This window comes from Leuciscus leuciscus (genome assembly GCF_965113295.1).
Source record: "Leuciscus leuciscus genome assembly, chromosome: 7".
Taxonomy (NCBI): domain Eukaryota; kingdom Metazoa; phylum Chordata; class Actinopteri; order Cypriniformes; family Leuciscidae; genus Leuciscus; species Leuciscus leuciscus.
In genome coordinates this window covers 35123651-35137343 of record NC_138731.1, presented here as the reverse complement: position 1 = coordinate 35137343, position 13693 = coordinate 35123651, and the positions used below count along the sequence as shown (strand labels likewise).

At 36.8% G+C, this 13693-nt stretch overlaps 1 protein-coding gene across 4 annotated transcripts in view; it reads left to right on the top strand.

Annotated features, from left to right (window-relative positions):
* The first annotated feature begins 1100 nt into the window (after positions 1–1100).
* sema5ba (sema domain, seven thrombospondin repeats (type 1 and type 1-like), transmembrane domain (TM) and short cytoplasmic domain, (semaphorin) 5Ba) overlaps positions 1101–13693 on the top strand; it is a 139393-nt gene continuing 126800 nt past the window's right edge. For all 4 annotated transcript variants that reach the window (XR_014207577.1, XM_082175941.1, XM_082175938.1 and 1 more), the window contains exon 1: positions 1101–1257. The gene's annotated coding sequence lies outside the window, so the exon portion shown is untranslated. The remainder of the gene's footprint in view (positions 1258–13693) is intronic.

The following is a 13693-nucleotide window of genomic DNA, read 5'->3' as shown; positions in this document are numbered from 1 at the left end:
GTTCCTTTGCCTGACTGTAGTCAATGGTTGCCTTAGCAATTTATCAGCAGCCTAATAAGAATTAATAGTCAGGAATATTCATTTTATAAATGTATATTATATAATATATTTACATAATTTATTTTTTCAAATTGTTCCAAGGTAGTTCCTCAGTGTTGCTATTTCATAAAAATGAAATAAGTATGTTCTTATATGCCTTATTACTAATTAAATAATAGGCCTACACTAATAATTACCATAATTGCAATGATCATGCTGATGTCAGACACACTGTAGTGCCACCACCTGGATGTGACAGTAGTACCACACAACTGTCTTGACTCTTGAGTCACCTCCCTCATCACATCCCCAGCTGCTTAATGCATATTGCAGCTTGCAGTGTTTGAGCGTATTTCCACAGCCTGTAATGTGACAGTTATCAAAAATGAAAGCAACTTTCAAGAGTCAAGCCAACAGATTTACACATGGTGTTTTCTTTATTTAAATAAACATAAATGTAAAGGTTATCCACTATTTTTTGGGTACATATATACATACATGCCTATATATATTTACAGTAGCCTACATCTACTGTAATAGGCCTACCATGTGTTTTTGAACATCCTTGATACTTCCTTGAAATGGCTTGCAATAGCCTACCAGCCAGGTAAACATTGGATATATGAATATGGTAATCGTGATAATAGTATGTCCCATGATAGCTACACATAAATGCCACCCCCATATGACATGGTACCACATATTTGTCAGGTTTTTTTGATTGCACCACCAATACCAAGACATGTTGATATGACACATTGCTACTTTTGGCAACATAGTCCGATTCAAACAGTTAATTGATTGCCATGGTACCTCACCGATTCTAGGGACAGACTATCCAGGCTGGATATAGGGGTGTTACTGAATCCCAAAATACGATGTTTTTTGATAATTTGGAACAGGATAACAAGGTTTCTATTACAGAAATGTCTTTAGAAAATAAAGTGAGAGCTTCACCTAATATTGCAGCCACTGAGCCAAACATTTGAGGTGGAGCTTCATAGCAGAGTTTGCACCCCTATTCGTTTGAATTGCAGCTGTCCTTCTGTAGTAGCCTCCTCTTTCCAGCACAGCGCAGTAAAGCAGCTGCTTCAGGTCGATCGGTGGAAGTCATTCACAGAAAAGGGATACTGCACAGGAGACCTACGCAAAGCGGAGATTGCGGTTTATGCGTTGCGTTTTACGTATGAGTTTACTTCAGAGGAAGGACATCAGAAGGTAAAAACACTCTTTTAGATAATATTTACCTCTTTACAAGTAGGCTATTAGGCAATAGAAACCGCGTCTAATGTTCTTGATGTAGGATATTGAGAAGTACTTTGTTTTAGAACTTCTGCGGTCCGATTTGACTGACTATCAACATTTTAGCGACTCTGTGATTTTTTTTTTATTATTATTTGTGAAGAACATAAACATTTAGCCTATATCTATTAGCTAATTACATTAATCTATTTTCTTTCTTTCCCAATTAAAATTATTGTCCAATTTAAAATAATGTCAAGCTCTATTTTCAGTTGCAAGTGGATTTGCATGAACCAGTATTTTTTTTTTATTTTTTTTTTAATATTGCCTTTTTTTTTTATTATTGAAGACTCCTGGTTATCTAATAAAATCTGGATATTGGCAGATTTTCTCTATTTATGGTGATCACAAAACCCTCATTGGGAATGTCATGTCTTTTAAACAGTCCTTTCCTCTCATTTTATTAAAGAACATGAATGTTTTATATGAGCAGGATTCAGTAGGGTATTCCTTTATCCTGACAAGGAATTTACTCGCTGCTCACGTTCTGTTCAAGATCCGAGGAATTTTGCTTTGGAATCGAAACGTTCGCCTTCATAAGCTCCCAGTAAAACACGCAATATTTCACTCTCTTTTATCATCGGCTTTTTAGGGTTATTCTTTGGACATAGGTCTACTTTTCACCGAGAATAATCTACTTTTGCACAGGATGTGCGAATAGCCTAAGTCTCTCAGAAAAGGTGGAGGGAAGGATTTAACATCTCGGCTATAGCCATATCTACAGTAGCCTATAGGCTATATCTGTGTGTTTTCGAGCAACTTTATAAGCGTTACAGGAAAGCTATTCATCTTTTAAAAAATGTACTGTTTAAATACAGAAAACGGCAGCTTTTTTTCAGTCAGTTTGTGAGTGAAGGATGCTGTCACTCAGCTGTCAGATAGGCTAACCATAGGCTATGTGAATGATGTGCAATGATTATGTTATTTAGAAATGTGTAGAGAAGACTCTTTTTGAATATAACTTATAGGCTATTTTTCATAGGCATAGGCTACAACTGTAAAGGCTACAATAGTAAAGTTTATTTTCTTTCTATAATTTAAGCCCGCTTTACAACACAAAAACAAAGGCGCCAATGCTGAAATCAGCGGTCTACAATTAAAAAAGATAAGACCGGTATGAGAAAAAGTAGCCTAGGCTACTGAGAACGAGTAGCCTATACTATGGGCAGCAATGATTGAGAACAATAGCCTACCTAAACAAAACAATGATATTTTAGGAAATGTAGGTTGGCGCTGAACCGATTATCGTTGGCGATATCTGCAGACATAACATTTCTAGTTTATGATCTGCCTGGCGCTTAATTTGTCAGCCTCGCGCATTAATAATGAGCTAAATCTGTGCCTCGTCTTTGTTACACTCAGTGGCTCAATTTTCAATTTCCTCAAAAAATTAAAACCCTGCAGTTTTAAAACTTGGTTTCATTTTCCTTGCTTTTCTTTTTTTTCCAAATAGTTGGAATTGAAATGATTGAGTTTGGTGTAAATGATGTAATGTTCAAGACTAGTTCTCTTTACGAACCGGAGAGCAGGTGTACAAAACATAGACTTTATTGCTGGTCAAAAACGGTAGGGGGCAGTGTCGAGTCTTGCAGCCAAATCAAGGCTGCTGTGATATTACACAAAATATCACCTGTTGGCCTGGCGCAATTTAAATCAGGGCTGCTAAACCCCGGAGATCTACTTTCCTTCGGAGATTTAACTGCAATCAAACCTGAAGCCAATGCAATCAAATACCTGAAGCAACTAATCACAGTCTTTTGGTTCATCTCAGAGTAACAACAACATCAACTTTGTTTAAAACGCTGTACTGTAATGAAAAGCATATGATTGAGCAGTCCAAATCTGCTCCAATCCTTAGATTTCACATTGTTGGTTAAGTAGGGATAATGATAGATGCATTTGATGTTCTTTTAAGCTAAAATCAAAGAGCTTTTATAGATCAAGATATGCAAGCTCATATGCTCTCCTAGGACAACAAGGTTTGATGATCATCCTGTGCAGCACAACCCTGTTACTGGGCTTTAATGGAAAATCATAATTGATCAAGTGGCTGGTTGCATGAACTGCTAAGACTAGGCTTACAAGTTAATCATCATATATTTTTTTCTAGAATATAATTTTTTTTAATAAAAATAGATATTATTATAGACTGTTCATAATTTTCTATAACCTAGATTGGTCTAATTTGATAAAGAAAAGTAAGTCTTATTACCCTTAACTAACTGCTTGTTGATCAAATTAGTTCTTAAAGGGATAGTTCACCCCAAAATTTTAATTCTCTTGTTGTTCCAAACCCATAAGACTTTCGTTCATCTTTGACACACAAATGAAGATCTTCTTGATGAAATTGGCATCCAATTTGGCAGCTACGCAACTGACACTTTGACGCTTCAAAAAGTTCATAAAGAGATCGTAAAACTAATCGATAAGAATTAAGCGTTTTAGTCCAACATTTTCTGAAGAGACACAATCGATCAAAAAAAAGATCTTCGTTCAGGTTCCGAAGATGAACGAATGTCTTACGGGTTTAGAACGACATGAGGGTGAGTAATGACAGCTTTTTTTGGTGAACTAACTTGTTTGTGCAACTATGTTTATGCAACTTTCCCCTGGTATAATATTCCATAAAAAATACACTTTCCATCCTTGATTGAGGTATAGTGTAAAAAAAAAAAATCATATATGATATTTCTCAATTATTATAACTTGATACCCCATTATCTCTTATTTAAAGTGGTCTGGTTTAGTATGTTTAGCTTGACTATCCTTAGGGGGATTCAGAAACGTATTTACCCAAACTTACTCATTCTAGTCAAGTACCGTCTGTCCACTTATTCTACCTAAACACCACTCACCGCAATGTTTACATGGATTTCTCTTGGAAAAGCGTGGGTTTGTTGAGCTGAGGCTTCTCTAGGATCAAGCATCTCAATTGTTTATTAATGATGCTTCTTTCTTCTTGGGTTCTTGATAATGATTTCTTTAGGATCAAATGACTCATTCGAGGGGTCTGACACTCCAGTAGATTGTCATCATTCATATGATGAAGGAAGTCTGGAGCTATTGTATTTGTCTACGTGTGCTTGAGGCGGCTTGTGAACGTCTCTCTTAACCCAAAGAGGAGTCTGTTTGTTTGCCGGTCCACTGAAGGCTTTTGTGTATGACTATTAATATTCATACAGCCCCCCCCCCCCCACCACTACCACATGTGCCAGTCGATTCATGTGTTTTCATAGTGCATGAGGCCTCTCTTTTCAAATGTAAAGTAGGTTTTCATGTGTAATGATCTTATGAGATCCCTTGTCAGCTTGAAAGTAAAGAAGTAGTAGCCTTAGCTGGACATCGGTTACATGCATCCGTAGTGAGTGACATACATAGTAACGAGATCTGAAAATGGAAGGAAATCTGATCATTTGCATTAGCACTTGTGAATTGATGACTTTGTAGCCCTTATCAAAGTTTTAGTGGTGCATACATAAGATGTGCCATGTGAATTATTTCTGATGTGGAATCATCATCTGAGAGAGGACCGTGTGGATAAAAGTTTAATGGGAAAGAACTTGATCTGACTGGCAGTAGATATGACTGCATGGAATAGAGTGTCAATGTACTTCTGCCTTGTTTTAGTTAGTTATCTGAGCTTACCTCAAATTCTGTCATCTACTCACCCTCATTTTGTTCCAAAACTGTATGACTTTTTTTCTTCTGTGGAACGTAAAAGAAGATATTTTGGGAATTTTTTCCCATACAATGGAAGTCAATGGTCACCAAAACGTTTGGTTACCAACATTCTTCAAAATACCTTTTGTGTTCAGCAGGAGTATTAAAATCACAGTTTTGGAATGTCATGAGGGTGAGTAAATGATGATAAGGGTTATATACATTTATTATGTTCCCTCTGAAAAGCTGTTAGCGGTGTCTTCATGATACAGTTCTTCAAAGTACAGTTTTAAACCTTCTTTAATCTCTGTAGAAGCATTTTCTCTGTTATAGCACTTCTTCATTTTGAATATTAGATCTTCTCAAGGCAGAATTCATCTTACTGAATTATCCTAATGACATCTTCCATAAGAGCCGGTCTGCTAATATGTTCCAGCTAAAGTGCGTGTGTGCGCTGTGCCTGAGGCATTCATGAGTCGATATCATTCAGGTTCTTCAAACCCTCTCTATTGTTAATTTTTAGCGTTTGAGGGAAATGTCATGTTTGCTAGACTGATTTTTATTTCACACTCAAGAGCTAGTTCAAACTCACTTTTTGTATGCACACTGCTTTGTTTCAAAGCACTTTAGAAGGGTGTACGTGCAGTAACCGCCAATGTAGATTGACACTTTCTGACCTGACACATTGCTTGAGACTTTAAAAAAAACATATTTAAAGGAAGGTTTCTAACATGCACTTCTTAGTGCTGTAAGTAGCCATTGTGAAACTTTCCGTTCATGCAGAACACAATAATTGTATTTTAATCTTGATCACGATTCTCTTAACCAAATTTCACGCTAGCCGACTAAAAAATGTCTTTAATAAATAAATTGTATGATTTCACTCGCCTGTGATTGAGTTAGAGGCAAAAAATACGTTAGGCGCAAATGTAATTTAATTTCCTGCTGATCTTAACGCACTGTCGCTTGGCTGAGAGAGCCCTCTGTTGCTTTCTCTCTCACACACTCACTCTACGTAAGAGAAACGTACACATGTGCCATGTGAAGAGAATTAACACGTTAGATCTAAATGCAGGGCTCGACAATAAGGACTGCCTGATGGCCAAGAGTTGCCGGAACTGTCACGGTCTCGATCAGGCCAATGCTGGATTTGCATGCATTTTTAAGCCTTAGCAATTAAAAAATTCAAGCGCAAAAAGACGCAAAAGAGAACCCGTTTCAGTACTCGCGTACACATTTGAAGCACACGCCCAAAAAGCCACGTCTGACAACATGTGAATACTAAATTGAGTTCTCTTTCACTTCTTGCTCTTGAATGAACAATTTCGCACAAAATTATGTCAAAATGCCTGTCTTGGCAAGTATTACAGTAAACAGTCGTTATGTCTTAAGTGAACTTCAACAGTCGAGAAAGACAACACGTGTTGTGTAACAGTATCAGTATTTTGAATCCGTGCATTGTCTTAAAGGGACAGCAGCCTAATATTCCCGCTGCTGTCTGTGTTTTTAATGTTAGTCAAACTACAAAAGACTCACTGCAAAAAATCACTCACTGCTCTTGACTGAATAACTTTTATAACTTTAATAGGGATTCAACTATATTTAATTTATACAGTGAAGACTATGCATTGTTATTTTACATTTTATTCAATTTCTGTATCTAATCTGTATTTACCTACTGTTAGATCTACCTGAAAATTATGAAAAGCACTGTTTATTTAATTTGTATCATTGTTCTTGCATTACATGGAAAAATCTAGCAAGTAAAATAAAAAATGTACTAGGCAATGTCAACTCGAGCTTTACTGTGTCCACAGAGGGTTGACTGGTTATAGCCTATGTTTTCAGGATATTTCCGTTATCTCGCATTGATAAACAGGCAGTTTTAATTCCCCAATCAGAGATTACATCAATTTTTCACGCATTGTTTTACTTAATCTTCCTAACCTGGAAACCATGCGCAGGTGTTCTTTCTTTTATTAATTGATTACTCAGTTACCTTATACAGTGAAAAACTGTAAATGGTTTAACATTGCATTATATTTATACTGTATACTGTAAAATACTGTCAATGTATGTATTTTGCGAGTAAAAACTAAATTACTATATAATTTACAGTGAAAAACAGTACAAGTTCCTATAGCTCCCTAGGGACACATCTCATGATTTTATTTTGTATAAATAAATTCATTTCTTCTTATTTTTGTCATTAGTAATGTACATTGGGGTGTTTTGTTACATTTTCTTATGTAGGATCTTTATGTACTTAATGTTTATTGCATTATTTTGGAGCCATGTCACACCTGTAACTTACCAGTATTGTAAGAGAGAGGAAGAGAGAAATAGTTTTGAAGATATCAAATGTTTTAACACAAAAGTGCTAACTTAACTATTCAAAGAATTATCAGGCGGAAATGCAATATATCCTGAAACCATGGTGTCATTGGTTTTGAAAGAGGAAACTTAGCTTATGGTGTTCCCAGGCCGTCTCTGAAAGGGAATAAAGGTTTTTGTGATGTTCTCCATTTTGATGCTGTGATTGGTGTGAATTGTTGCTTTTCATGAATTGCTTCATTATTATTCTTGCTATCAAGGGGTGGAACAGAAGGAGTTTGGTGGCCCTTGGCCACTTCTCAAGAATATTGTAGGAACGTCCTGCTATCTTTTGTTTGCAGAGGGGGAGGGATGATGGGGTGTGTTGAATTAAGTGTATTCCCCAAACAGTTCAACTGGGTCCCAAATGGAAAAACAAATCATGGTGCTGCTGGATTATCGTCTTGGTCTGTTCACTTCTGATAAACCCTGGTCAAATATTGTTTTCAAATGTGCAACTGTCCATAGCGCAACCCTTCTGAATGTCAGAAACCTGGTGTGGACGGATGGCTGCGCACTACTCGGTCTGTGAAATGTGATCTGTGATACGGCTGAGCTGCTCGCTGTCTGCAGTCCTAATTAATACTTGATGTGATTGAAGGCGCTCAATTTGTCTGGAGTCTTATCTTGTCAATGCGTTTGTTGGTGTTTTTTTTGCAGAATGTCTTGCAGACAGACAGCAGCTGAAATGCAACAAACAATTAAGCCTTGGAACTGACAATTATGTCTTATGTTGTCATGGAGATGTTTTTACACAAATCAAGCGAGACGCATTGCTCACTCTTGTGGGTTCTAATTAAACGAACGCTATACTTCCTTAATCACACCTTTTTGGCAATTGAGAAATCTTGTCCCTTAGCAGGCTGAAGTTTTCTCTCAAGAGTTTCCGTCAGCGCCCGAAGCCAGTCAGACGAGTGGTGAAATGTCTTCAATAAATGGAAAGCGTATCTAGATGCAAATGCTTCCAGTTGGAGAACTCAAGTTATTTGTTTGTCGTTTGTCATGGTGAATGGTGGATTGTCATTTTAATATTTGTAAAGCTGGTTTTCTCCGCCCCGCTGTCAAGGGAGGGATGCAGTTGTATGTAAGCGGACGTGAAGGCATGCATCTTTTCTTTGGCATTGTTCGGTCCAAGGAGGCTTCAATGAGGAGACGGGGAAAAGGGTAGAGACCAAAATGCTCCCACAGTTGATTTGCCCATTGTGGGGGAGGAACACTATTCCCATTGATGGTGTTGTTGGTGAAGCCCCCAAAAGCTGGAGAAAGGGGGCCCATTCAGTGCAATGGGTGACCCTGCACAACTATGGGAGATGGGTGTTAGTGCTTTTGTGGAGCACGGTGGGAACATTGTCCCCATTCTAGTGATTTAATACCCCAGGTCTGAGGTACTTTGCTATCTCCCCTGAAATGTTCGTGTTCTGTCCTATATCTTTTTCACAAGGTAAAATGTCTCATTATAATACCACTCATTTCTTTCTGTTGGAAAAAGGGGAATGAGCTATTTGCAGTCAAATGATCTGTGTTACTCTATAGATATGGAAGCCTGTTTCTGAATCAGAGTAAAACATTTTTATTTTAAATAAGAAATAAAAGGCAGTTATAAAGTCTTCTACTTTCTAAAGATTTCTACTATAGCTTAAATACAGTTTTCAGTAGATTCACCAATTGGGTTGTTTGATTCATATAGAGTATACAATTATTGTTTAAAAAAAAAAAATTGCTAAATGGTTTTGATTATATTAATTGGGGTGTTTTCTTGATACTGAAAAAAATCTGCTTTATGTCTTCGTCCTAATTGAGATACTTTTGTGATGGATAAATATTGTTATTATTGCAAAAAAGACCGATCATCTGATTCTTAAGTTATTTTTAATTTTAAATGTTCAATGAAATACCTTCATTTTTTAAAATTAGTATTTAGTAACATTAATAACACCCTTTTAGAAAAGAAAAGCTTGACTAGTTAAATTGCTTAAATTATGAGTTGCTGAATTTTTAAATAAAATTTCAAGTTCAATACAAGCAAAGATTGCTTTAAATGACTCAAATTATCAGTCAATCTTTAATCCAGTGTTTGCATACCTGATTTTTTTATTTATCACAACCTTTAACAGCAACAGAGAAATCAATTTCATTCAGCTCAGCTCAATGAAAAGATGGGTTATTATTTAGTTTGACAATTCTTTCTTTCATCCTTTGGCTGACAGTCATTTTCAGAAGTGTATAAACTCTGATATTTAATTTTGATAGGTAATTCGATCCAGAATGACAAACCATGTAAACTCAGGCTGTAAAATGAGATATTAATTGCCCTTTGCTTTCAGCCACTTGAATACAGCAAGACGAATGATCAAAAGGCCTCCGAATGGGAAAAAAAAGCCACCAGAGTCACTTATCAGGTGCATTCAAGATTCATGCCGTGGATTGAGCCTCTTATCTCTCTGACCTGAAGTGATCTTCCTCTTGGGGCCTTGCCTTTCTTCCAGATGTTGATCCAATATGTCTTACATCCCATAAAAGTCTATAAATTGCCCCCATGAGGGAAAAACGATAAGATCAGACTAGGTATAGCCGTGGGAAAAGTGATACATTTTTGGCCTTATATTAAGTCAAGAAGTGTTTAAGCATACCACAGATTTAAAAAGCTAGACTTATCAGGTAAGTTCGTACTTAAAAGACTGCATTTTAAGTGTACATTTATGTTTTGGCTGTAACATTGGCCTCCAACTTTGTCAATTCAATAGTACTTTTTTTTTTTTTTGAGTACCGAGAACAATTTTTCTGGTCTTGCCTGTATGTAGTGTGGTTGGTTGCTGTTTCTATAGCGATAAGGAGTAGCTCTTGGTTGGGGCACGAAGGTCTGTCTCACACACATCGATAGACTGAACCCTGTTTGACAGTGATTAATGTCCAGTCCAGATCAACAGAACATCCAGAGACCGCCCCGTCTCCATGAGCAATGCTAATCCCATCTTGTACTCATCATTGAATAAACACATTTTTATGCAGGTTTATAACCAATACCGATGAGTTAAATGAATGGGGAATCTGAGGGCTTGGCTTTTGCTGCAAGTTTGTTGGAAATTACATAGAGGAAGAACGCTCAGTGGTGTAGGTTGACATGTTATTTTATGAACATGGCTTTTCATTATCTGTAACAAGCACTAGCATACTACTCATAGTATTTATGCGGTATAATGTGTGTACTGTGCAAAGGAGGAAAAAAAACAATAATTAAAGTCAGTTACTTGAATTTGTGAACCGTATCGGTTATTTAGAAATGCTTGTTTTGTGAACTGAATCATTCAGAGGGGTTAGGTGAATGAACTGAATCAATTGATCCATTGAAAAGATTGAATCCAAAAGCCTGTTATTCTGTCAAGGTTATGATCTCTCTTTTTGTAGGGTGAGAAGTGGTTACCACTCAACCAGATCTGATGCAAATCATTTTTCTTGTGAAATTACAATTGTGGGCAATGCGGGCAAATGACTCAAGAACCTGTCCCCACTTCCAAGTTTGTGCCCTTGTAGGGTAATGAGTAAATGTCAGGATCTTAATATTATCCTTGGGCTGTGATGGTTTTCTGCTAAATGGTTTTTCTTAATTCACTTGAGATAACCTGTAATGGGGATTTCAGTGCAAAATCTATAAACATAGATGGATGACCTTGTCCTTGTATTATTAGTCAAGAGCAGCTCACAGTGGTTCTCAGGCATTTGTCTTATTTTCGTGTAACCCATATGGAAATTCCTTCAGTTATCTTATCTTTATACAGCTTTTCTTTCTATAGCACAAGGCATGGATGCCAATCCACAGTTTGCTTCATAGAATCATGTTTCATACAGTATAATGTTTCATATGCTATGATTATTGTAGGCTGTAGGGGTGTGCAGTGAAGCCATTGTCTGTGTACTGTATATATCTGTTGAAATGACAAAATTATCTAGAATGATGCCAGCTCAATAGCCAGCTTTTAATTTGTTTTTCCCTTTTATAATTTCCATATGAAATACCTTGTATAATTTATGAAATAATTTCTGTTTTATTATAACCTTTATGTAAAACAAAGCTGAAAAAAACTTTAATAAGATATGGGGTAAAATGTGGCCTTCCAGTCTGAATTCTGAACTTGAAATTACACTGCTTTCATAAATTTCACACAGTAGTCATAATGGCTTCACATAATCACCATTGCATTAATTTCAGATATGTTCCTTAAAAATATCCCTTTTCATTGTGCATGTTGGATAATCAGTCCAACCATTATTTTTTTCTATTATTTGTAAGTCATTATTTTGAAGTAATTATCCATACTTTCTGAATAACGTATTCAGCTTCAGGCACATCCCTAGTGTGCAGTAGTCTGAACATAGCTAATGTCAAAACGATAGTGGTAAATTAATAGATAGAAGGAAAGCTAGTGACAAGCAAACTTGTCACTGTAGTGTTTTAGGATTTGTACTTCCTTTATAGTTAAGTTTCCTGACAAATTGCAACCTAAAGTGCTACTCTCTGTGATACCCTGACTTTCTTCATTCCTTAAGGCAAGATGGTATGCACAGGAAGACATCCTAGGAAGGAAGTGCCACACTAGCACACTTGTGTAAATCAGGCTAGCAAAATGTTTGATGTTTTCAAGTAAATATACCTCCCAATAGACCTCCCCTTCTAACAGTAGAGTGCTAGGTGTTGGACAGGGGCCCCATTGAAAGCTTCCCCAGAGGTGAGTTTTTAAAAGTTTAGAGGTTTTAAAGGGGGATATGGTCCTGCATGCCAACACACTCTGAAGTACAGTACAAAGGTGCTCATGGAGATGGATAGAGGACCCTCTGGAAGAGCAATGGATAACAGGTTCAGTCGATCAGTGAATTCGGGCAATATGTCCATAGAGTACATAATGCAACCACCCCAAAAATCAATATGGTGAGTGTAAATAATGCATAGGATCTTTCAGAGGCATCTTGGTATTGGGTTTTTCTTTGTGGTTTAAAGGAAATGCATTAAATGCATATGAAAAGATTTTTATTTCTTTCACCATCTGAACTTACTTTTTGAGATCAGACGAACCTTATCTGTCTGGCACTGGCCTCATTGATCAATGTGAGTTGCATGTTATTCAGATCACCATTAGACTCCATTGAGCTGCTTGCATAATCAATCCCCTAGCTTTCTCTAGCCTTCAAATACTATGGATAGATACACGTTTAGATTCATAAACTGAGAATGATATAAGTTTGCACATACTACTGCTTCTGAACCCTAAGTCCAACACAGTACCACATTTTTTAGCACAAAATTGCTTTTTAAAATCAGAAATGTAATAATAATATTACCATTTACTGCATTGACCCAACCAATGGTTTTTAAATGGTTCCATGTATATATGTATATATATACATTTTTACTGGAAGTTTTAATGGCAGATTAAGCAAAATCACCCGTAGTGTACCTGTAGTCTGGATTGTATTGTATTTTACCTAGTGCAGTTTTGTTCATGCCATTCCAATCCAAACCTGTATGGCTATCTTTCTTCTGTGGCGCAAAATAAGATATTTAGAAGAACATGGGAACCAAGTATCATTGGACCATTGGACTTTCAATGTTAAAGTAAAATAAAAGTAATTTTAAGATGTGCATTATCTTTGGTGTTCTACAGAGCAAGTTAAACAAGTTTGGAACAACATGAGGCTGAGGAAATAATGAGTTTTAATTTTTGGCGAACTAGCCCTTTAACTATGCATGATTATGTGCAATGGTGCACATAACTTTTTGGTCTGGTTCTCAAGGGAGTACCTGGAGATGCTGCTTGGTACTCACACTTTACGCGGCTCACTTGTCCTACAAGCTGTCGTCATCACTTTCCTCCTGACTGCTTTTCTTTTCTCTCGAACATGGTAGATGATGATGATGATGATGATGATGTTTTATTTTATTAACATTAATGACACAGACAACAGCAGGACTATTAGGCTGCTGTCACTTTAAGACCGAATGCAAGGACAGAATATACTGACATGCATCTGGTTTCTTTCTCACTTATGACATAAGACAGTACTTGCCAAGACAGGTATTTTGACATCATTTTGTGTATGTGTCTGTTCAAGTGCAAGTAAAGGCAAAAGAGGAATCAATTCAGTGTTCGAGCGCTGTCTGAAACGCGCCTCTCTCTCTCTCTCTCTCTCTATCTCTCTCTCTCTGTGTGCGCTTTGGGTGTGTGAGGCTGTGCGCACAGATAACAGCTTGTGAGTCCCGATTTTCGCCTCTTCTTCCACGTTTAAAATCATTTGAATGTGTAAATTGGCAAGACAAAAGGCATCC